The sequence below is a fragment of the Diabrotica virgifera genome, chromosome 3, assembly GCF_917563875.1.
Source record: "Diabrotica virgifera virgifera chromosome 3, PGI_DIABVI_V3a".
NCBI lineage: Eukaryota > Metazoa > Arthropoda > Insecta > Coleoptera > Chrysomelidae > Diabrotica > Diabrotica virgifera.
In genome coordinates this window covers 70436693-70459598 of record NC_065445.1, presented here as the reverse complement: position 1 = coordinate 70459598, position 22906 = coordinate 70436693, and the positions used below count along the sequence as shown (strand labels likewise).

Genomic DNA, 22906 nt, shown 5'->3' with positions numbered 1-22906 from the left:
GTTTTTCAGCAAACACAGTTGTTAAATTCGTCGAATGACAGTAAGCATGCCTTCATCCAGTGCATCGACTGAAAGAAGTTTCAGTACTTATGGTTTAGCCACTCCTCTAAAAGAAACCGGCTTACTGGTGAACGGGCTGATAAGGTAACTTTTATTGCTCACAATTTAAAATTGTTAGTACGTCTAATGACCAATCTAGGACTGAGCTGGCGACTAGTGCAAAACAAAATTCCACAACTTCTCATCAGTACATTGAAATGCAGAATGTAGATGACCAGGATGAGCTAATGATATAAATAGATTCTGAATCTGAGGCCTCATCTTTTTCAGATTAGCTCATAGGTCTGGATCCCGCGTATGAAAAAAAAGTTGATTAATAGCAAGCTGAAAATGTGTTAATAGCTTAAGGGTGTCTAGTCGGACAAACTTTGATATATGGGAGTACTGGAACAGGGGAAGTTTTAATTGTGGAACAGGTTAAAAATTTGAAACGGCCAGACCATGAAAACGGCACATGTATTTTGTCCGACAGAACAGACTTAAACTCTTCGAACAGAGATTAAACTCTCATGTAAAAATCAGACTGCTATTTATCACCAAATGGGCGTTTTAATGAGTGGAACATGTAGAATATGTCAAATGACAGGAATTATGACAGGTGATAAATAGCAGTCTGATTTTTGCATAAGAGTTTAATCTCTGTTGGGAGAGTTTAAGTCTGTTCTGTCGGACAAAATAAATGTGCCGTTTTCGTGGTGTGACCGTTACAAATTTTTAACCTGTTCCACAATTAAAGCTGCCCCTGTTCCAGTGTTCCCATATATCAAAGTTTATCCGACTAGACACCCTTAAGCTATTAACAAATTTTCAGCTTGCTATTAATCAACTTTTTTTTCATACGCGGGATCCAGACCTATCACCACATCCAGTATTTGCTGTTAAGAAAATTTCATTTTTTTTTGTCAAATAAATTTTGTTTTCTGTTGCTTTTGTATTTTCTTATATATAAAGAACACTGTTGTTCTATCTCATAATTTTGTATATAATTTAATGATTTTTAATATCCTATTTCATCTTTAACAATATCAATAAGCGCGTCATAAGGTTCATTCTCAGAAAATTCTCCATATCGAGAATATTCTCCGATTTTTTATTTTCGAGAATTTTCCAACACTACTTGGTATTAGGGTGAAACTTCAAAGGCGGCATTAGGGTGAGATCAAGTAAAACAGGTAAACCGCGCAGTCGACGTTGGCAAACCGCCTGCATATAAACAAGCCCTTAGAAAGCGTGTCGTATTTGTACTATTTATAGTAGGTTATATAGTCGGTCTCCGTACCCATATGAAAATTCGTCAAACCTCACCAACCTCCGGCAAGAGGGTGGATGTGGAGTAAAGAGCAATACAACATTGTAAATAAACATATTTGTTTTATCACACCCTATAAACTGAGGCGCCCTATTTTAGCCAATTTGTTTTCGCTTGTATCATCACATCATCGATAAACTCAGTCGATAATACCATCAAAAAGCAAATCCCCAATCTAAAAGCATCAACGCGAACTTCGAAACAGAAAAGTGAACATCATTAACATGGGTAATAAATTACGATGGATGGAGCAGTAAGCCCGCATACAGCCAGCCGTTTCGAATACTTTATAGCACCTTAAAAATAAAACACAAACTTTCCAACATCTCTAAACATCCTCCTTTACAATCTTCCTGTTTTAGTTTTAAACGACGACAATGCTTGTTTTCGTTTTTGTGACGAGTCGAAACCAGAAGGAAGGAAACGTGTTTTCTTTTTAATCGGAAGGCACAAAACCATGTTTGCAAGTTTCGGGGACAATCCATTAATTTTCAAAAGTTTCTGTCTCAAAAATAATGTAATTTATAAGTTTTATAAACTGACTTCTGGGACAGCTTACAGATTTATGTATTTAAAAAATCAGTTCGATGTTCCTTAACTGCTTCCACCGTAGTCGTTGAAATGTCTCTTTACCTACTTCAAATTCAGATTTGCCCCAGAAAGGAAACGGAGAATTTATGGAATTTGCAAGCACAAGCCTATTCATTTGAAAAAGATTTTCAAAGACAATTTCTATTACTTATTTAGGAAAGAATATAAATGCTTTTATAAACGAAGCATAAAAGTAGCGAAAATTATCGCTTAAGAGGACTTTTACATTCTAAATTAATAAAAACAAATTGATTTTTGTTTTTTTTACATAAAAAAATCCTTAGTAAAAATTTACTCATTTTTAAGGTGGCCGGTTAATTTTGCCGGTGAGCGTATAAAAGACTCCTTTAACATAGTCTAGAGCAGGGGTTCTCAAACTGGGGGGGGGGCGTGAGGACATATCAGGGGGGCGCGAGACAAGTTGAACATAAAAATAAATTTAGATATTTTTCTAAAATTCAAAATTAACCGCTTGTTAAACTGTGTCTGGTAACGCAGAGTAAGCAAAAATTATCTCAAATACCTTTTTTTGACAACACTGTGAAACGCCGCATTGACGATATGACCGAAGACATACAAAACCAGGTAGTTGATGCAGTAAAATAATCGCCATTTTTTGCTATTCAGCTAGAGAGAGTACTGACATAGCACAATGTTATCAGTTAATTGTCTATGTTCAAAACGAAAGAATCAAAGACGAGCTACTCTTTTCTACAGAGTTGGAGACTGGAGACCACGACAAAAGCTATTAACCTTCGGATGGCCAAGCGGGGGAAATTGTGACCCCAGCGTATGTTTTTCTTTAATAAATTCAAAAGTATTTTCAATTTTTAACTCATTATTTTTTTATTTGACTTTAATATCATTCTAGATATCCTCATATTTTTAAATAAAAAAAATTCCCTATATTTTACGAATAAAAAATATATTCTGAAGTTGATGTTTACTAAAATACAGTCTATTATGTGTAATTCCAAGTAGTTTTACGTTAATGACGTCGACTTTTCAAAGTAACAAGACACTTACTCAACATACACACTACACATGACACTAATATTCATGTTGTGACTGGCTGAATGACATAAAATCCATGCCATAAAAAAAAATTTCTTTTTTTGTTAATTGTCATTTTTGACCTGGGGTCATTCCCCCCCCCCCCCCACCTTGGTCATCCGTGTAACAAAAAAAGGTTGGTCATCGGAAGGTTAATGTGAACTCTCTTGGCAAAAACTGATCAGTTTATGTACAGATGGAGCACCTTCAATGCTTGGTTTTCGCTCAGGCTATTTGCAATTAGTAATAGAGAAAAATGCTGATGTGATTGGGATACACTGTTTTATACATATATCGACAAGCCTTGGCAGCAAAACCCTTCCAAATGAACTGGCTGTCTTAAAGTTGTGTATTAAAGTAGTGAAGTACATAAAAAAACAGTGCGTTGAATACTAAACTGTTTAAAACTCTTTGTGAAGATTTAGAAGAAAGTGATCTCAAAACACTGCTACTTCATACAAAAGTACGATGGCTCTCAAAAGGAAAGCCGGTACGATGGCTCTCACCTTGGAACATAAAAAGTAAAATGGGCTAAACATGACCTTCAAAAAACATTGTACCCAAGTAATATTGGCTTATTTGTCAGACATCTTTGACTTGTTGAACAGCCTTAACCTAAAACTGCAGGGTGGAGACTCAAATATAGTAGTTACTCATTGTGATGGAGGCTTAGTTACTCAACTTTGGAGGCGTAAAATATCAGCAAACCCCTGAAATTATTCAAATTTCTCTAAAGTAGAGCCAATCTCAGAAGAAACACGCTTCAAGGACATTTATGAAGGATCAAGTTTGAAAATCCAAATATCAAACCATTTGGAGAGCCTAATTGAAGAGTTCCAGAAATACTTCCCAAACACTTGTGACAATTTTATTTACAGAATGTCAACTGATCCATTCCATGTCAACATAGACTCCCTGCCTGAATCACTTCAAGAAGATGCTTTTCAAATACGGCTTTTCCCTGCACCCTCATGATACAGTTCGTTATGATTGGGTTATTAAGGAGCTTGTAAAAATATACAGGGTGTTCCATTAAAAAATAAACCTTATGGACTATGCCACGCCTACGTGCATCACCCTGTTCATTTAAATATATGTTTAAAAAGCCCATATTTACAGATAGAAATCGATGAGTCTCAGCGTTTTTTATAATTTTTTAAAACAAGGACAGAAATAATTTTATTCCATAAGTGAGTTCCACACTGTATATTAAAAATATTAATCCTATTCTTTTATAAACTCTCTATATTTCTATATTTTCAAAATGCCCATTACTGTCTTCATAAACGTCCATTAATGCTCCAAATGTTAGTTCACAAGAAAAGTGTCTATAAACTAAAAATAGAAGTAGATAAATTGGTGCTATTAATAAAAGTTGACATTTCCACGGCTTCAAACGTAATGAATGTTACTGTTGGTGATAAAAATCATTAATAAAAATTGATTTGTAATGAAGCAAAATGGTCTAGACTTAGACCTAAAATAGTAACAATGCAAAAACAATTGGTTACTCTAGCATCAGTGGGTGTACATACTAGGAATTTAGAAAATAAATAATTTATCTAACTACAGTTAAGTATATAATGGACAATCATTCGATAACTATCGAGTCTAAGGCTTCGTACACATGAGGCGGTTTGCCTCATGTGTACGTTGACGTCGCAGTTTACCTAAACAACGCAAACGTCGGTCGCGGTTCAAGTTACCAAGGAACAAATTAAATGCAACCGCATAGTATCGTACACATGCAACCGCTCAACGTCGTCAAACCGCGGCGGTTGTAAGTGTAAGTTACTAAGCTTTGTTTTTAAACCAAGAGGAGTAAACTAAAAAGACATATTCACACCCAAGAAAGTCACTAGAAATATCACCAAATACATCTTCTTTTTTGGTTGATCATGTCGGCCTTCGACGGTAATCCATAAATATTATATTATACTAATATGTCGCTAAAGAGTTCTAAAAACAATTGGTTTTTTATATAAAAGCAGATTAAAAATCTAAAAATTAAAGGAATAAAGCAAAAAATACAAAAAATCGCTGATAAAACTTAATTACCCTATGAAATGCCAATAGTGTCAAACTTTTATAAATGTCATTAGTGTCAAAATTTGATAACAGTGGAGTAAACTTTCCTGCGGTTGGACCAATTACGAACAAGCTTTATGGCGCGAGAAATTTGAATAACTCCTCTTGGTTTAAAAACAGACAATAGGGAAGGAATTGGACCGCCACTCAAACGCTGCCATGTGTACGGTACAAACGTCGGCTAACCGCGGCGTCAACCGCTGGCAAACCGCACTCATATGTACAAGCGCTAAATAATAAAACACGATGTTGCGCTAAATTCGACCTTATTCATCATCAATGTTTATATTACTGAATAGAGAATTGAATAACCTTCGAAATGCGCTAGCACACGACCCCTATTCTCATTTAAAAAATCATCGATTACGTCATCACGCCCAGATGGATGACGTCACAAGTATGATATAGGTATATGCCAAAAAATGATAATTTAAAAATAAAATCGACTCGTTTTGGGATTTATTTCCAAAATCGATCATTCACGAAAAATAATGAACTTATTCCGTTTGGCTTTTACACACTGTTGTATAACAATAATTACTTAAAATAAGAAAGTCGAGTCGAGTCGAAATTCATTTCAATAATAATTACTTAATAAAAAAACTCAACTTCTCTCAATATTTGATTAAAAACTGCTCATATACACAAATTACACTTACAGGAACACATGAAGTGTGACAATAAACAACTAAACAATAATACTAGACCAGTAAGGATCTGTTTTTAGGTGGATGTCAGAGGTGGCATTCAGATTTTTGCGGATAAAGTTAGGTGATAACTTCGTTAATAATAATTGATTTATGCTTATAACTTAAAAACTATTCATTTTAGAACAAAGTCCTATAGGAATAAAACAAAGATAATTAATTTTAAGATTTTCTATCAGATGCGATTGGTTAAAAATGTCTTAATTTATCACCCTTGCTTCAAAATAGCAATAAATATAAAATAAGGGGGCAAAACAAGCCTGTCCTTATTCAATGATTTTCCATCACTTAGGTTACACTTGGAACCTTCCTAATTCGCTTAGAAAATTTTTGTAATGTGCTAAAACCGTACACCAAATTTCATTAAAATTGACTTACTAGATTTTGCATAATAATTTTGCAATCTAAACTTTTTTAAAAAATTAAAAATTTTTAAAATCTTGCACAACAAAAACTAGAACATACAAAGATTTGTCAATTTTTTTACATATAAAGAAGTACTCCACCTATCTAATGCACTTTACAGAATTGAAATCGGATTATTTAAGCAGCCTAAGCAATGTTTTAAAGTTATAAACAATTTTTTAGCTCATAAACAAATTAGTGCTGTGGCCAGGAGGGGGTGCTACGGGCTCCTTTATTTAGATGGACTTGCCCAAGTTTTTTTATGTATTTTGACTCGTAGAACACGAATTTTTTGGGTAACAGTACATAAAATCGATTTTTCGCAAAATAAAACATTTTTTTGTATTTCTTGGGTAATTCTAAGCAAAAAAATGTTCTTACAAGTTTTTTCGTAGGATGCATACTTTTCGAGATAAACGCGGTGGAACTTTCAAAAAATCGGGAAATTGCAATTTTTGAACGCGAATAACGTTTGATTAAAAAATAAAATAGCAATTCTGCTGACAGTATTTGAAAGTTTAAGTCAAATTTATTATTAAACAAAGCTATTTGTTTATAAGCCAAAAAATTGTTTATAAATTTAAAACATTGCTGGGGCCCCTTAAATAATCCGATTTTAATTCTGTAAAGTGTATTAGATAGGTAGAGCACCTCTTTATATGTAAAAAAATTAGCCAACTTCTAAATGGTCTACTTTTTGTTCAGAGATTTTAAAAAATTTGAACTTTTTTAAAAACATTTAGATTGCAAATTTATTATGCAAAATTTATTACGCCGATTTTAATGAAATTTGGTACACGATTTAAGTATGTTACAAAGAATTTCCTAAGCGAATTACTAAGGTTCTAAGTGCCACCAAAGTGGTTAAAAAATATTGAATAACAACAGACTTATTTTGCCCCCTTGATGCCTGTTGTCCGATTTAAGTGATTTTTTACCTCGTTATAGCCTTATTCATTGACAATATCTCTGTAATAATATTGTTGCCAGACAGTCAAACCATTATACCGGGTGTACGAATCAAACTGTTTTTTTCTCAAAGTTCGCATCACCCTGTGGACTATTCTGGCATTTATAAAATACTGAAATTAAAACCCAACTATAGCCTCAGGTTTTCTTAACATCTTGTGTTTCGATTCATTCGCTTATGTTGGATAATAAAAAAGTTAGGTACTTTAACAACTGGCCATGTTCGTCATCAGTACAGGGTGTTTCTAAAATATTTGCACAAAACTTTAAGGGGTTATTGTACATGAGAAAATAATGACAATTTGCTTTATAATCATATGTCCGCAAACGCTTCGTTTCTGAGATACGGGGTGTTCAATTTTTTTTTTACAAAACTGATGATTTACTTATTGCTTTAAAACCAGTTGAGATGTGCAAATCAAATTTGGTGGGTTTTAAGACGTAGTTATTGTACATTTTTTGACATACAATTAAGAATTTAATATTCACCAGTGGCGCTCAAACGGGTATTATGACCGATAATATTACCCGTACGCACGCCAATGGTGAATATAAAATTCTTAATTGTATGTCAAAAAATGTGCAATAACTACGTTTTAAATCCCACCGAATTTGATCTGCATATCTCAACTGGTTTTAAAGCAACAACTAAATCGTCAGTTTGTAAAAAAAATTGAACATCCCGTATCTCGGAAACGAAGCGTTTGCGGACATATGATTATAAAACAAATTGTCATTATTTTCTCATGTAAAATTGGAACATGGCCAGTTAAAGTACGTAACTTTTTTATTATTCAACATAAGCGAATGAATCGAAATACAAAATGTTAAGAAAACCTGAGGCTATAGTTGGGTTTTAATTTAAGTATTTTATAAATGCTAAAATAGTCCACAGGGTGATGCGAACTTTGAGAAAAAAACAGTTTGATTCGTACACCCGGTATACAATGACAGTTTAACTGTCTCGCAACAATATTATTACATCGATATTGTCAATGGATAAGGCTATAACTTGGTAAAAAATCACTTAAATCGGACAACAGATTTGGGAAATTCAAAACATCAAAAATTACCAAATTTTTAGTGGATCGATTTTTTTGCACCGCAGTGTATGTTATGAAAGGCTACATAAAAGGAACAGCAATACTGGTGCAATAAAAGAGTCTTAAAAATACCCCAAACAGAAAGAAAAGAACAGTAAAACTGCCGCAATAGGAGATAGATTGGGTGAAGTCGAGTTGGCTCCGCTTCGTTCAGGTATATTTTAGAAGGGTACGAATTGGCTCCCGCATGAATGCGGGTAGGCTCTCATATAATCGGGGAAACATTAGACATTGTTGTCAAATCGTGTAATATTTATACTGCTTAGGAAATTTACATAGTGATATAGACTTTTTATAGGAAAATTATACTTTTAGACAAATACTTTTAGAGTTTGTTTTAGTTCAACATTGGCATATGTGGCAATTTTAACATAAATTATCGGTGTCGGCCGGTATGCGCTCGACCGTTTTGCGCTCTTACCTGAAATCGGCCGGTTTGCGCTCTAGACTCTAATACCCGAAAGTTAAGTTAGGACCGAAGGGTTAGGTCTTCCTCCTTTCCCATAGATATTTCTACGAAGGTACCTGTTTCTAACAAAAAGAGAAAATTTGAAAGAAGTGACAACGCTGGGTGATATTTTCGACATGTTTAGGTAAAATAAATTTTGTCTATGGGAGCCAATTCGGACTCTACCTTTTTTAGTTCAGGTAAAATTCTTACCATTGGGAGCGAACTCGACCCCGTCCGATAGATTCATGAGGGTATAAAAAAAGATGTAGCACAAGTTTTAAAATCAAGATCGAATTAAAGGAAAGGTAAAACAGAAAAAGAGATGTGATTAGAAAGATGATTATAAATACATGGATAGACAATAAAAGAGGATTCAAAAAAAAACTTAAGGTGAAGTATTGGCAAAATATAGAAAAAAATGCATGGTGATTTTACATAAAAGGTCAGATCATCTAGACAGAGAGAATTTACTCACAATACACTATGTCTAACTAAGTAATCACCCTGTATTAAAGAATTAAATAACCTCTTTATTGCATTATAAAATACCAACCTTTTTTGCATTATCAAATAACAATCAAAATAATGTAAACTATCAAATAGAAGTATTCCAATTTTCTAAATAAACCACAATCTGAACAAAAACCACAAACAAAACAAAAACTTAGAATTACTTACGTAAGTAACTGAAAAACTAAATTAAGCGAATGTTGTAAAAAATATTAAAATATACATTATTTATTTACTAAAGCATTTAAATCTTTTATTAATCTGATTATTTGTACACTTCATTTAAGGATATAGGTAATTAGTGTAGTCACTGAAGGTAAAAATCAACTATTACCTCGGTGGTGCGGTGAACCTCAATAAATTTTCATGAAAATTGGTGAGCATTTAGAGGATACCTCAAGAAACACAAAAGTGATATGGTGCCAACTTGCGCTTTTACCCTGGGGGTGAATGGCATCTTTTCTCGGGGGTTGAAAATTATTTTATTAGAAATAAATGCAGAAATCGATAGAGGGACAAATTCTAAGCAAAACTTGTTATACAATGTGTCTGCGTAACTTGGAACCATATGGGAAATTTTTCTATTATCAATTTTACGACAAAAAGTTGTTCATAAAAAGCTCCGTATAATTACGGTGACCATATCTTTTTAAAGAAAAAAAAGTACAAAAAACAAAAATGTATTAAAAACGCAAAATGTATCTTGTTATTGGACAAATATAACTTTTTGGCATTAAAAATAAATAAGCTATGTAGCTAACCATAAAAAATTATATAAATTAAACTAAACATAACACGTTATATTAACCTTGAAAAAGTTACAAGCCTGTAATTAAGAGTTTTTAGATGAGGGACCTGGAATAGCCTCATCTTCTTCCGGTTTTCTGCATCATTCATATTTTTCTGAACTTAAAATTAATTTAAGAAGGTCCGGCTTCGACTGAAGTAAATGAAACATTTCATACAAGTCTCATCAAAATTTGCGTACACCAGCATCGCTGCCTTGAGAGTGGATATGGACATTTGTGACTTTTCCGACGTCCAATAATTATTTATTACAGAAAATAAACGCACGATAGCCGCAACAGTACCCGGAAGACAAAAAATAAATTCGCATAATATTTGTAAGTTTTTCAGTTTGAATTGATCTACACCATGGACGTAACAATAAAGATTTTTAATTATAAAGATCTTTATTTATACGTCCATGATCCACACACTTAAAAACTTGAAGCCATCGATCCTGACTATTTTCTTCTCTATTCCACTCAGCAATTTTTTCTTTTGTAGCCACGTCTTTCAAAATTCCCAGTTCGTCAAAGAGTTGATCTTCATTTAACATGGTTGCCTTGATACCTATACAATTTAAAAGCTTCGAGAGAATAACAAACATCGTTCCATGTTATTTCACTTCTTAGATCTATCCTTTTGAATACTGTAAATTCATGATCATTTGTACTCCAGTTTTCTAGGTAGGTAAAAGGTAGGTATTTTGTGTAAAAATGTTTAACTTGTGCAGTAAAGTCTTGTGCACGACCACCGCACCATAAGCCTGATGTCTCACACACTTAAAATGTTTTTAAAGATCATTCACAAACGCATTTACCACACACTTGATATGGATATTGAAGAAACCCACTTTGGATTCCGTAGAGGCGTAGGTACCCGTGAAGCTCTGTTTGCATTCAACGTACTAATCCAGAGATGCTTGGATGTGAACCAGGATATGTACGTCTGTTTCATAGATTACGATAGGCTTTCGATAAAGTCGGCCACAAAGAGCTAATGGACGTCCTTAAAGCAAAAAAATTGCAATACAATGACTTTTGAATTATAACAAATCTATATTAAGTATAAACAGCAGGCACACATACAACAGTTCGAAATTAAAAGAGGAGTGCGACAGGGGTGTGTATTATTGTCACTACTACTATTCAGTGCATACTCTGAAGAAATTATGAAAAAAGCTCTTGAGGGAGGAACAGCAGGAATAAAGGTAAATGGAACGCCAACTAACAACATTAGATATGCGGACGATACTATCATAATAGCGGACAACCTCCAAGAGCTAATGAACAAGATAGTTGAGTATGGAGAAAATATGGATTATCAGTAAACATCAAGAAAACTAAATTTATGAGGATATCAAAAACCCAAAGTAATGATAAAAGACTGACAATTAAAGGTAAAACAAGTTGAAAACTACAACTATCTTGGCACAATAATTAATCACACAAACGATTACTCCAAAGAAATCAAAGTTCGAATAGAGAAGACAAGAACAAACTTCAATAAAATGGGAAAGGTAGTTTGTGCAAGAGAACTGAAATAATTAAGTAGGTCAAAACGGCAATTGAAACGGCAATATTTTTTCCAATTGAAATAATTAAGACTTGAGAGTTAGGCTGGCAAGGTGTTATATTTTCTCGACTCTGCTTTACGGGATAGAAGCATGGTCAATTAACGCGTCGACTACTAAAAATTTGGAAGCATTTGAACTGTGGGTGAAGGTACCTGAAGATAGCATGGACCGAGCCTATAACAAACAACGAAGTCATGAGAAGAGTCAACAAAAGAATGGAAATATTGGAAACCATCAAGACACAAAAGCTGCAATACATGGAGCAGTATACAAAGAAATTTGTTTAAAAGTAGTAAAAGATAAAAAATATTCATTTTTTAGAAAAAATAAGTACATTTGCGTGTCCTTAGAAAGGTTTTAAAGTACATTAGGACAATATTTAAAAATAAGTACTGTCCTACTTAAATAAGTACATATGGTCACCGTACGTATAATCTATAAACTACGATGCAACAATAAGATATCAAATTGTATCAATTTTATACGAAGTATGTCACAAATATGAATTTCGCTCAAGGGTAAAGTATCTTTATAGTTCACAATATTTCAATTAGAACGATGTAATTGCATATTGAAACATATTTCTTAATTCCTAACAACTTTTTTTAAAAACAATCTTCAATATTGTGAAGAATAAAGGTACTTTACTCTTAAGTGAAATTCATATTTTTTGACATACCTTGTATAAAATTGATAAGACTTGACATAATTATTTTGGTTGTATCTTAGTTTTCAGATTATGCATGAATTTTTATAAAGAATAACTTTTTTCTTAAAATTAATAATAACAAAGCCATCATGAATAAAAATGATCTTGAGTAATACCTATCCATACTTACAAGAAAAATTTTCAAAATTTTTTAATTAGAAGTATGTGTTTACCTACATATTAGAACATAATTTTTAATTCCAAACAACTTTCATAATAAAATTTTTCGATATTGTGAAATATAAAGGCACTTTCCTCTTGAGTGAAATTCATATTTTTTGACTAACCTACTATACCATTAATAAATTTTTATATCTGATAGTCCCATCTTAAGTTTTAGACCATGCAGAGCACTTTATAAAGAATGACTTTTTTTCGTAAAATGAATAATAAAAAAGTTTCCCATATGGTTCCAAGTTACGCAGACACACTGTATAAAGTTATTAAAATAAATCAATACTTCTTCAGTTATTAAAGATCAGAGATTTTTTAAGTAATTTTTTGTGAAAAAAATGCATTTTTTATAGGGGTTTTTCATAAATAACTCAAAAGCTATAAGTAAGTTTTTACAAAAAAGTGATTATTATCAAAATTAAAGCTAATAAAAATCTTAATAAATTCTTTACTTAAAAAAACCTTTTATGATTAATTCAAAATGAGTTATAGATAATTGAACGTATTTTTTTCAGCGGTTACTCAAATTTAACTATTGAGATTTGAGTACCTGCAGAAAAAAAGGTATGTACTTACATTCAATTTCCTATAAATCACTTTGAATTATTAATATTAAAAGATTTTTCAAGTAAGAAATATATACGATTTTTTGTTGGCTTCAATTTTGGTTATATAAGTGAATTATCGCAACTTTTTTGTAAAAACTTTTTGAATTTTGAGTTGAAAAAAGTTTCTGAGTTATTTATGAAAAACTGCTTTAAAACATGTATATTTTCACGAAAAATTAAATCTTTGATCTTTAATAGCTCAAAAAGTATTGATTTATTTTAATAACTTGATATAACAAATTTTGCTTAAATTTCATCCCTCTATCGATTTATGGGGTTATTTTTAATAAAATAATACCCTCCCAGGGTAAAGCAAAAGTTGGTACCTTGTTACTCTTGTTTCTTAACCTGTTCGGTGCCCATCTTGAACAAGCGCCACTTGGCTGGTATCACATACTTAAATCGTTCATTTAGTTACACAGCTATTGACGCAACTTATGGGTCATCAGTACCTTTGGTAAAACCTTCGTGACGCTACTCATGCGTCATGGGCACCAAACGTGTTAAGGTATCCTCTAACTATTCGCCAATTTTCATGAAAATCGATGGAGATTTAACGAAATCGGAGGTGAAAACCTTCAGTGACTGGACTAAATAACAAATTTCACTTCATTGTTTTTACAAGGAATTCCTTATTTTTATCCCAACGATTTTGGTATGCTCGGGAGAGTACCGACCCAATAAACATAAAAATTTAGGCAAAAAGTTAACCCTTTTTCCATTTCGTTACTGATAGGTTATCAGATTTAACTGAATCGTTTTCTGAGATCATATCAACTACATTTTTTTATTTCTTTAGATATTCTAAACCTCTTAATCTCTTATCATATAGGTACAATAAACAAATACACAATCTTGTTTGTCCAACTGAGACTTTTTTATACCACCTACTAAAGTTATTTATACAAGTATTTATGCCCCTAATCCAACCTAAAACCATTCCCACACTATCTTAATTTATTAAAAAGCCCTTTCCTTTTCAAACAATGTTGGTGTTAACAAGCAGCAAGGATAAATATTTACTTAATAACTTTTTAAACCATATTTTATTTTAGTTTAAATACTCCACCAAAAAAGAAAATTCACTTCAATTATAGACTGTTCACAATCACAATAAGGGAGTGACCTTAGAGGATGGGGTGCTCAAGATAAAAATTTTACCATTTTTACTGGGAATAAACAACAATGTTACTTTAAAATAAGTTTATTTTGACATTTTTATTTCTACTTGGGAAATTTTAGAAGTGGAAATAAATTTCCTAGTCAATATAGTTTTGCGTGTTCTAAAATTCATGTGTTTCATTTTATAGTCAATTTTATGTAAATCCCTATGAATTTTTGTACTAACTTTGATAATTTAATAATAATCTAGTGAATAATATTCACAATGTAAATAAGCAACTTTCAACCCCAGGAAATTACATAGGTAATTCAAATATTTGATTGTGTGATAATGAAAAATATCCAGAAGTATTCGTTACATGGAATGGATTAAAAGAACTAACATAAAAAGACTAATAAAGAAATTCAATGGGAACCTCTGTTGAAGACAAAAAACTCGAAAAAGGCATTTTGCATTAATGCAGCTATTGCCCTAGCTATGCATTCAGTAAGGGAAAATCCGAAGTTGCATTTATGAAAAAAGGGGAGAGGAAGTTGATTTGGCAAGGGCCACTTACAGAAAATATTCAGGCAAAATTCATCTATTCAAACCAATATTTATTCACACCTTGCAATATTAGTATTATCACGACCAAGGCTTGACGTTTGTGCAGTCATTGGTGAAAATTAACCCTTCCAGGACGGTACCTATTTTCCCTTACAGTGCCACATAGACAGCAGATTTTAGCCTGCCTTGTGGATATACTGAACATATATTGGTCAGAATAAAAAAATTAAGGACTTTTTTAAGTCTGTGATGTGTATGGCAGATTAGCAGGTCATATATCTATCAGTCGTCTACCTGCCAGTTTCATTTTTAAACTTTGGTTGATTATACATCAAACATTTCGTACACACCTGGCCGTTGCGAGTAGTACAGCTTTCTGCATGGTTTTATACAGATGTTCATTTAGACACAGCTTTATTATGTTTTCGAGGAGGTTCTTCGGAATGACTCCAGTAGTAGACATAATAATCGGTATTGTCTGGGTACTTTGCATTCTCCATTGTCTTCGTATTTGAATTATTATTATTATTGATTGATTATTATTATAATTAAAATTTACTGTTGTATAACAATTTTATGTATAATTGCTTACGAAATGATGTAAACTCACTATATTATTGATGTAGGTAAATGTCACTCACTAAATTATTAATAGATTTCTGAACTTAGTACTAAAACTCATAAAGATTTCAATAAAACTGACTGTAAAATAAAGCAGCTTTTCAAAAACTTGCAATTGTATTTCATTTTATAAGATTTTAGAAGAAACAAAACTTTTTAAAATTAATTTTATAAGGGAACTGATTGTAATGAAAAATACATTTTGATCCAGAAATCAAAAAATCTTTAAAATAAAAATTATCACTTACTTAACACATTCGGTGCTCATAACGCACGAGTGGAGTCACAACAGTTTCATGGAGAGTACCAACAACACACTAGTGTCGTCAGTAGTACTGTGTTACTTTTTAAGTATGTGGTACCAGCCAAGTGGCAAGATAGGCGCCGAATGTGTTAACACATTGACGAACAGAACATCTATGGACGTCTAATTTCCATTGATGTAATGTGACACAAAGTCTATAGATGTTGCATTTTTCCCTATTCTACTTTGCAAAATACAGTGTCACAACACTTGCTTATACATTTGACGCACTGTCTGTCAACGTGTTAACCTGTAAATGTTTACAATTTATTATTATTGGTACTGCCTGGTGACACAAAGTTTTTGAGAAAACGATACCCAAATTGCGAATTGAAATGTCAAAATAAATGTAAAATGTATAATTGTGATTTACTCCCATATAAAATAATATTTAACTTAAACATGCACAACCTCAAACTGTTCTTGGACGAACCATCTGTGGAAATACTGTATATAAACTGGAATATCAGTATTTTTATGGACCTGTACATATTTCTATAGTTTGTAGCTAACAGAATTTCAACTTTTTGTTCTTTTTATTGTCTTTGCTATATTATTATCTTCTAATTTCTTATTTTCACGTTCATCTGACGTTTGTACCTCGACACCAATAAACCAAGCATTCAGAATTTAAAAACAGTGTTTTCCTTCTTCCGTCACTAATTCATCAAAACTAACTTATCAGGGCTCAGATCCATAGGCGTAACCAGGGGGGGTTTTGGGGGTTATAACCCCCCATTGGGATGGACAAGCTCTATACGCTTAACACCATACCCCTCAGAGACCTTCCAGTAGTTGTAACCCCCCACCTTTCCAGTAGTTGTAACCCCCCTTAGGATCATCCTGGTTACGCCTATGCTCAGATCTTTTAAATAAACCAGAAACAAGCGTTGTCCATTTATGGAATTGAATAATTGTCATTATTCATATGCATTTTAAAGAAAGTAGCTAAAGAAAAGTAACTATTTCTTAGAGAGACAAATTCACTTCAAGGTTTTCTAAAAGAAGTGTCATATATTATATTTTTGTTATTACTAACAGTTCTTATGAAAACATTGATATTTTATTTGATTTATAACATATTCCTGATAAGTACATTCAATTTAGACTATGGTATTTTCCATTTCTTTTTCTTGTGACTTTACATTACAGATTCTGTCTTTTATGAAAACAATAATAAAATAAATTCCTTTAGTCTTCATCTATTTCTGTTCATACTGGATTTGCTGGATTTCAACTTATTTTATCCTGTCAAATGATCCCTTTTTGATTTTTCCGATAATTTTTGTTGTAGTATCCTACTTATCTGTTGAAGATATTCTGTGCAGCTTTGTTTACTGAATGTGTGATATTATTATTATTATTATAAATATGATTGATAATATATTTTAATATCAAAAAATAGAAAATTGATATCTGTGAGAGCAATTTTTTGTTATTGTCAAATCCATAACTTTTAAATAAAATTTAAACAAAACAAAATATTTTAAATAAAACAAAAACAATTAGGTATTATAACTTTTGAAAATCAATTGAAACAAAAAAAAATGATCACAAAATGAATTTTGTCAACAGAGCAAAATAAAACATTCACACCATGACTTAAAAAATAATTGGGAACCAACAAAAAAGGCTATTTTACAACAAAAAGGCATATTAAAAAACAAATGAGATCTCATTCATCAAAACAGATAAGAGATGGAAGAAATAAACATAAAAAATGTCTGCAGCAAGCCAACAATTAAAGTATTTTACTAATGAAAGTCACAGGAATGTTGAACCACTCTTCGAAATAATGAATCAACAATAAAAAAAGTTAAGCAAAAAATTCCCAAATTACCAAAAAATGGAAAACAATGGAAAAATACCAATTTGAGCAGCTCAAAGATATCATCATCATCATCAATGGTACTACAGCCCTATGAAAGAGCCTTGACCTTCCCGAGTCTATTATGCCAGTCAGTCCTATCTATTGCCAACCGCTGCCAGTTTGCTGCACCTATTTTGCAGCTCAAAGATATAGGGGAAGCAAAAAAGAACAGAGGAAGAAATAAACAAGAGATTGAAAAGAATCATGATAGAAGCGAATAGCAGGCCGATAGAAGGCAGATAAAGAAAAGAGAGAACACTGGTTTGATGAGGACTGCAAAAGAATCCTAGAGCAGAGGAACAATGCAAAAATGTAAAATATTAAGAAACAACATTAAAAGTTTTAAAAACATTGTGTTTAACTAATCTTGCCACAATAATAATTTAATTGGAACATGCAGAAACATTTGGGGGGTTTAATGGAACAAAACCTCCATAAAATTCCATAAAATTTGTATTCCACGAGTATTGGGGTGCACAAATTTCACTGTTTTTTTTTTATATGTTGCTGCCATAAGAAAACCACATGTCCATTTTTAATATACCTAAAATCTCTCAGGGTTGAAAAAAAAACATGTTTTTTTTTATTTTATACAAAACAAACGTTTTTTTTTTTTGTTTTAAACACTTTTTTTTGTTTTAAACATTTTTTTTCGTTTTTATATTACATGTTTTAAACAAATAAAACAGAAAAAAATATTGTTTAAATCATATTTCTTAAAATGAGAAGGATCTGTTTGAGGAATTAGGCAGCACTATAATAACTTATGGCTGTTCAGCCCATATTCTGAACTTACTTGCCCACGATATAGAAGTGCCAGGAATAAAGAACAGTGTCAAAAAATTGCAAATATTTCAGAAATGTACATTTTGCTAGCGCAAAATTCCGAGAAGCTGGTGATTCTGCTCTTGCATTGCATTAGGATGTTAAAATACTTTAACGGAAATGCTTAGAAAGTTAGTTGAAAAACTGGCCAGTATTATTTCACATTTGCTCTGAACAATAGAATAAGTATTGATAAAGATATAATAAAGCTTGTAAATGATACAAAGTTAAAAACAAATGCCTAAACTAGGTATTTATAAAAATTAAAGTATATTGCAGTGCATGGACAAAGTCCAAACAAATACTTGCACTAAAGGAGAGACTACAGAGATATGCAAATATGGCTAAAACTTCTGGAAGCATTCGAGACTGAACACCCAAATGGCGAATTTTTGGTAAATGATATGAATAAAGTCAAGGAGCTTATGAAAATGGCTTTGATCCTGGCTCATTTTTTGACAAGTTTGCTTGCTCATTGCTTTAGTGGAAATAAATTTAGTCAAGAGCAAATAAAAACTGGTAAGGAATATGTAGAAACTTCACTTCACATCCAGAAGCATTGCCAATTATTATTAATTACCAGGCAAAGTGAGTACCCTTTTTAAACCATATATATATATATATATTTTCTAAACATCTAATGTAAGACCATTGGCATGGTGGCATTCTATGGTCATCCAACATAAAAAAACTCTTCTCATCATACTCTTTAGTCAATTCCAAACTATGTAACTGGCTAGGCAATGTCAAAGCTGCTAAGTTGGTTTCAATTTTTAAAGAGCTTAATTCTATAAGTGATCACATGGCTGATAAAATTGATGACTTAGATTACAAGATTACTATGAGACTGGAACAATTTGAGAAATTTATTAACTCATGTACCTATGCAAAATGTTTTGAAGTTTTCCAATTTTTGTTGTGTTCCCATTATTAATAAATAAATAATATATTTGTTACAAAGTCTGTAAATAAATATGAATAAGATTTTTTTTTCATATTTATGTATTATTCTCACAAAAAAAAATGAAAAAAGGCTTGTTTAAAATATGTATAAAACAGTTGTTTAAAACAAAACAACCCTGAAATCTCTAACAGTTTTCGATATACTTATTGGAAAGAATCGATTTTCATTTTGTAACTTCAAAGGGCTGGAACTTTTTTTATGTGCACATTTGTACTAAGGTAAGTTAGGTTCAATCAAACTATTTTTGGTCCCAGAATATGTAATTTAATTTATGACCTACCATTTTGTTACACCCTGTATATTATGATTGATTATTATATTTTATAGCCCAGTAAATGAACGGGAAATACGGCGATACTGTGTAATTTTCAGGGGCAAAATTTGGATTTAGGTTCTACCTACCTTCCACTTCAAAGTTGAAAATGCGCCGTTGGTTGCTTTTACTTGGGGGGTGACAGTCACCCCTTTTCGGGGGTGAAAAAACATACGTTCAAGATATGATAGGAAATGGATAAATCAACTGATTTTAAGCAACTTTTGTTCTATATAGTTTTTTATGTAAGTCAATACTTTTCGAGTTAATTGCGATTGAAAATGTTTATTTTTCGACAAAAAAAACTACGTATTCAGACGGTTTTTCGCAAATAATTCAAAAAGTAAATATTTGATCGAAAAAAATATCCTTAGCAAATGTGCAGCTTATATAAAACCGAAAAAAATGGTGTATCAGCAAAGTCTATCAATTGAGTAAAAACAAAGTAGTAGCTCATGAAAAATACATTCTTATTCGTCTAATTACAAATCGAATATTTCAAGGTAAAATCACTGAAAAATTAAGCACTTTTCGGGAAAAACCCATTCAAACTTTTTTAAAGTGTTTATAAAAAGCTTTATTTTAATTGGTTACAAAAGTTTCTAGCATTAAAAATAAGCGAGTTACGCTCAAAATAAAGTTGGCCCTCTTTTTTATTGGTAAAAAAATCATGAAAATCTCCCCATGTTTAGCTCCCCAAATGAAATTAATCGCTATTGCTTTACAAACAATTTTCTACTTATCTATGTTTTATATGATCGGTCAGTCTCACTGGTTTAAAGTGCTTATTTTTGAAAGGGTTATAGTTGAAAAAGCTTGAACGGGTCACTAATCACGAGTGTATGCAAATTTTGAGCAGCCATATCTTAACCAATTTTTGTCTTACGGAAAAACAAAATGAAACTATCATATTTATAATAGCAAAACCTACATTTTTTTACTAGTTAAGATTTTTCTTATCACTAATACTTTTGAAGTTATTTTGAAAAAAGGAAATTTTTCAAAAATTTTTACAAACTTTTATTTTACTATAAAACCAATTTTTTTCAAAAATAAGCACTTCAAACCAATCAAACTTACAGATCATATAAACAATACATATACAGTTAAAATAAATGGTAAAGCGGTAACGATTAATTTTATTTAGGGTGCTAAATAGAGGGAGGTTTTCACGATTTTTTTTACCAAAAAAAGGGGCCAACTTTTTTTTCAGTGTAACTCGTTTATTTTTGATGCTAGAAACTTTTGTAAAAAAACAAAATATAAAGCTTTTTTTAGATACTTTAAAAATCTTAATAAGCTTTTCCCGAAGAGTGCTCAATTTTTTGGTGATTTTGCGTTGAATTGTTCGATTTGGAATTAGACGAATAAGAACGTATCTTTCATGAGCTACAACTTTGATTTTACTTATATTTACTTTTTGAGATATTTGCGAAAAACGGTCTGAAAACGTAGTTTTTTTGTCGAAAAGTATTAAGTCGCGAATAACTCGAAAAGTATTGACTTACATAAAAAACTTTATAGAACGAAAGTTGCTTATAATCTGTAAATTTATCCATTTTTAGGCTTACTTTAAACACACCTTTTTCACCCCCCGAGAAGGGGTGACTGTCACCCCCCAAGTAAAAGCAACCAACAGCACAAATTCAATTTTAAATTGGAGGGTAAGTCGAACCTAAATCCAAATTTTCATGCAATTCGGAGTTGCTCCTGAAAATTACACTCCAAAAAGGTCATTTATTGGGCTATTAATGGTATCCAAAAATAAAAATTGGTAGGTATCTTGTGAGAGCAATTTTTTGTTATTGTAGTATGTTATATAAAATAATGTCATTTGTTATTGACTTTTTTACATTATGATTTGTTTATTGTGGTAAAAATATTTATAATATAAAGTACCTATATTTTGCTTCTCGTTAGAAATTTGTAATAAAACCTGTACCCACGTAGATATAAATATTTAACAACAAAAACAACTAAGTATTATACTACCTAACTCTTGAAAATCAAATGAAAAAGAAATGAATTTTGTCAACAGAATAAAATAAAATAAAAATTCATACCACGACTTAAAAAATAATTTGGAACCAACTAAAAAAGCTATTTTACAACAAAAAGGCATAAACATAAAGAAACAAATGAGGTCTCATTCATCAAAACAGATAAGAGATGGAAGAAACAAACATAAAAATGTCTGCAGCAAGCCAACAATTAAAGTATTTTACTTACAGATTAATGAAAGTCACAGGAATGTTGAACCAGTCTTCGAAATAGGGAATCTGCAATAAAAAAAAGTGACTGTAACTTATAGGATGCTGGTTTGAATGCTTCGAGATCATCTTGATCATCTCCAAAGAATGTCCTTACAATGTTTACTACAATGCGGCTAAACAGGATTTTATGGGTAATAAAAAATGTCTAGATGTACTTGTAAGTACCTATTAGAGACTCGAAAAGCACGTAAGGTTGGATAAAATCAATATTTTTAATAAAAATTGGAAGAAACCTCTACACATCAAATTTGTGGACCAGTTGTATAGTGCTCACATTTTTCTTGTATACGCCCAAGATTCTCGCTGTCCTACTTAAAATTTTGTATGAAAACTATCAAATATTCAATGAAACATGCAATGTTAAAGCTCTACTTACGAGTATCTATCACAAAAAATAATCCTAGAGGAATAAACGATGGGAAACAGTCACCAGAAGTAAAAAACAAGCATGAACACTTTGCATAGTCTACTTGTGTAGACAAAGAAACATTACATTTTTCAACGGGGTTTTTCACACATTCACTTCACGAGGGTCAATATTTGTGCACTTGTCACTTAGTTTAATTATGTTCAAATGCATTGAACGCGAATTCAGGCGCCGGTTGTGTTAAAATGTTTACTTATTTTGATAAGTATTCTGATAACGTCCGCGAATCCAGCGACTAACATCACGACGCCATCTTGTATATTGTTTAACAGTGCTGCCACGCCACATGCTCGGAGACCGAAATCTGTGATCAAGGTGAATGCACACTTGCTCCTGTAGTCCTGTACCACAACAATAACATAAAAAGTTGCTGAGCCTTTAATGTTTTTATTGTTTTTTCAACAGAAAATGACTAATCTTTAGAATGACAGAGATAAGCACCGGGTTTTACTAAGTAAATAATAATAATAAACACTGTTATGTAAGGACTGAAATAAAATGAATAAGTGACACCTAACGAATATAAAACCGGCTTTATTCG

At 31.8% G+C, this 22906-nt stretch overlaps 1 protein-coding gene across 2 annotated transcripts in view; it reads right to left on the bottom strand.

Annotated features, from left to right (window-relative positions):
- The window catches only part of LOC114325287 (uncharacterized), a 774118-nt gene extending 751416 nt beyond the window's left edge, over nt 1-22702 (bottom strand). The window contains exons 1-2 of one of the 2 annotated variants that reach the window (XM_050646557.1): nt 22315-22702; nt 21895-21944 (exon numbers count right to left, since the gene is read on the bottom strand). The gene's annotated coding sequence lies outside the window, so the exon portion shown is untranslated. The remainder of the gene's footprint in view (nt 1-21894; nt 21945-22314) is intronic. The other variant, XM_028273305.2, reaches the window with a different exon arrangement.
- Between the last annotated feature and the right edge of the window lie 204 nt (nt 22703-22906).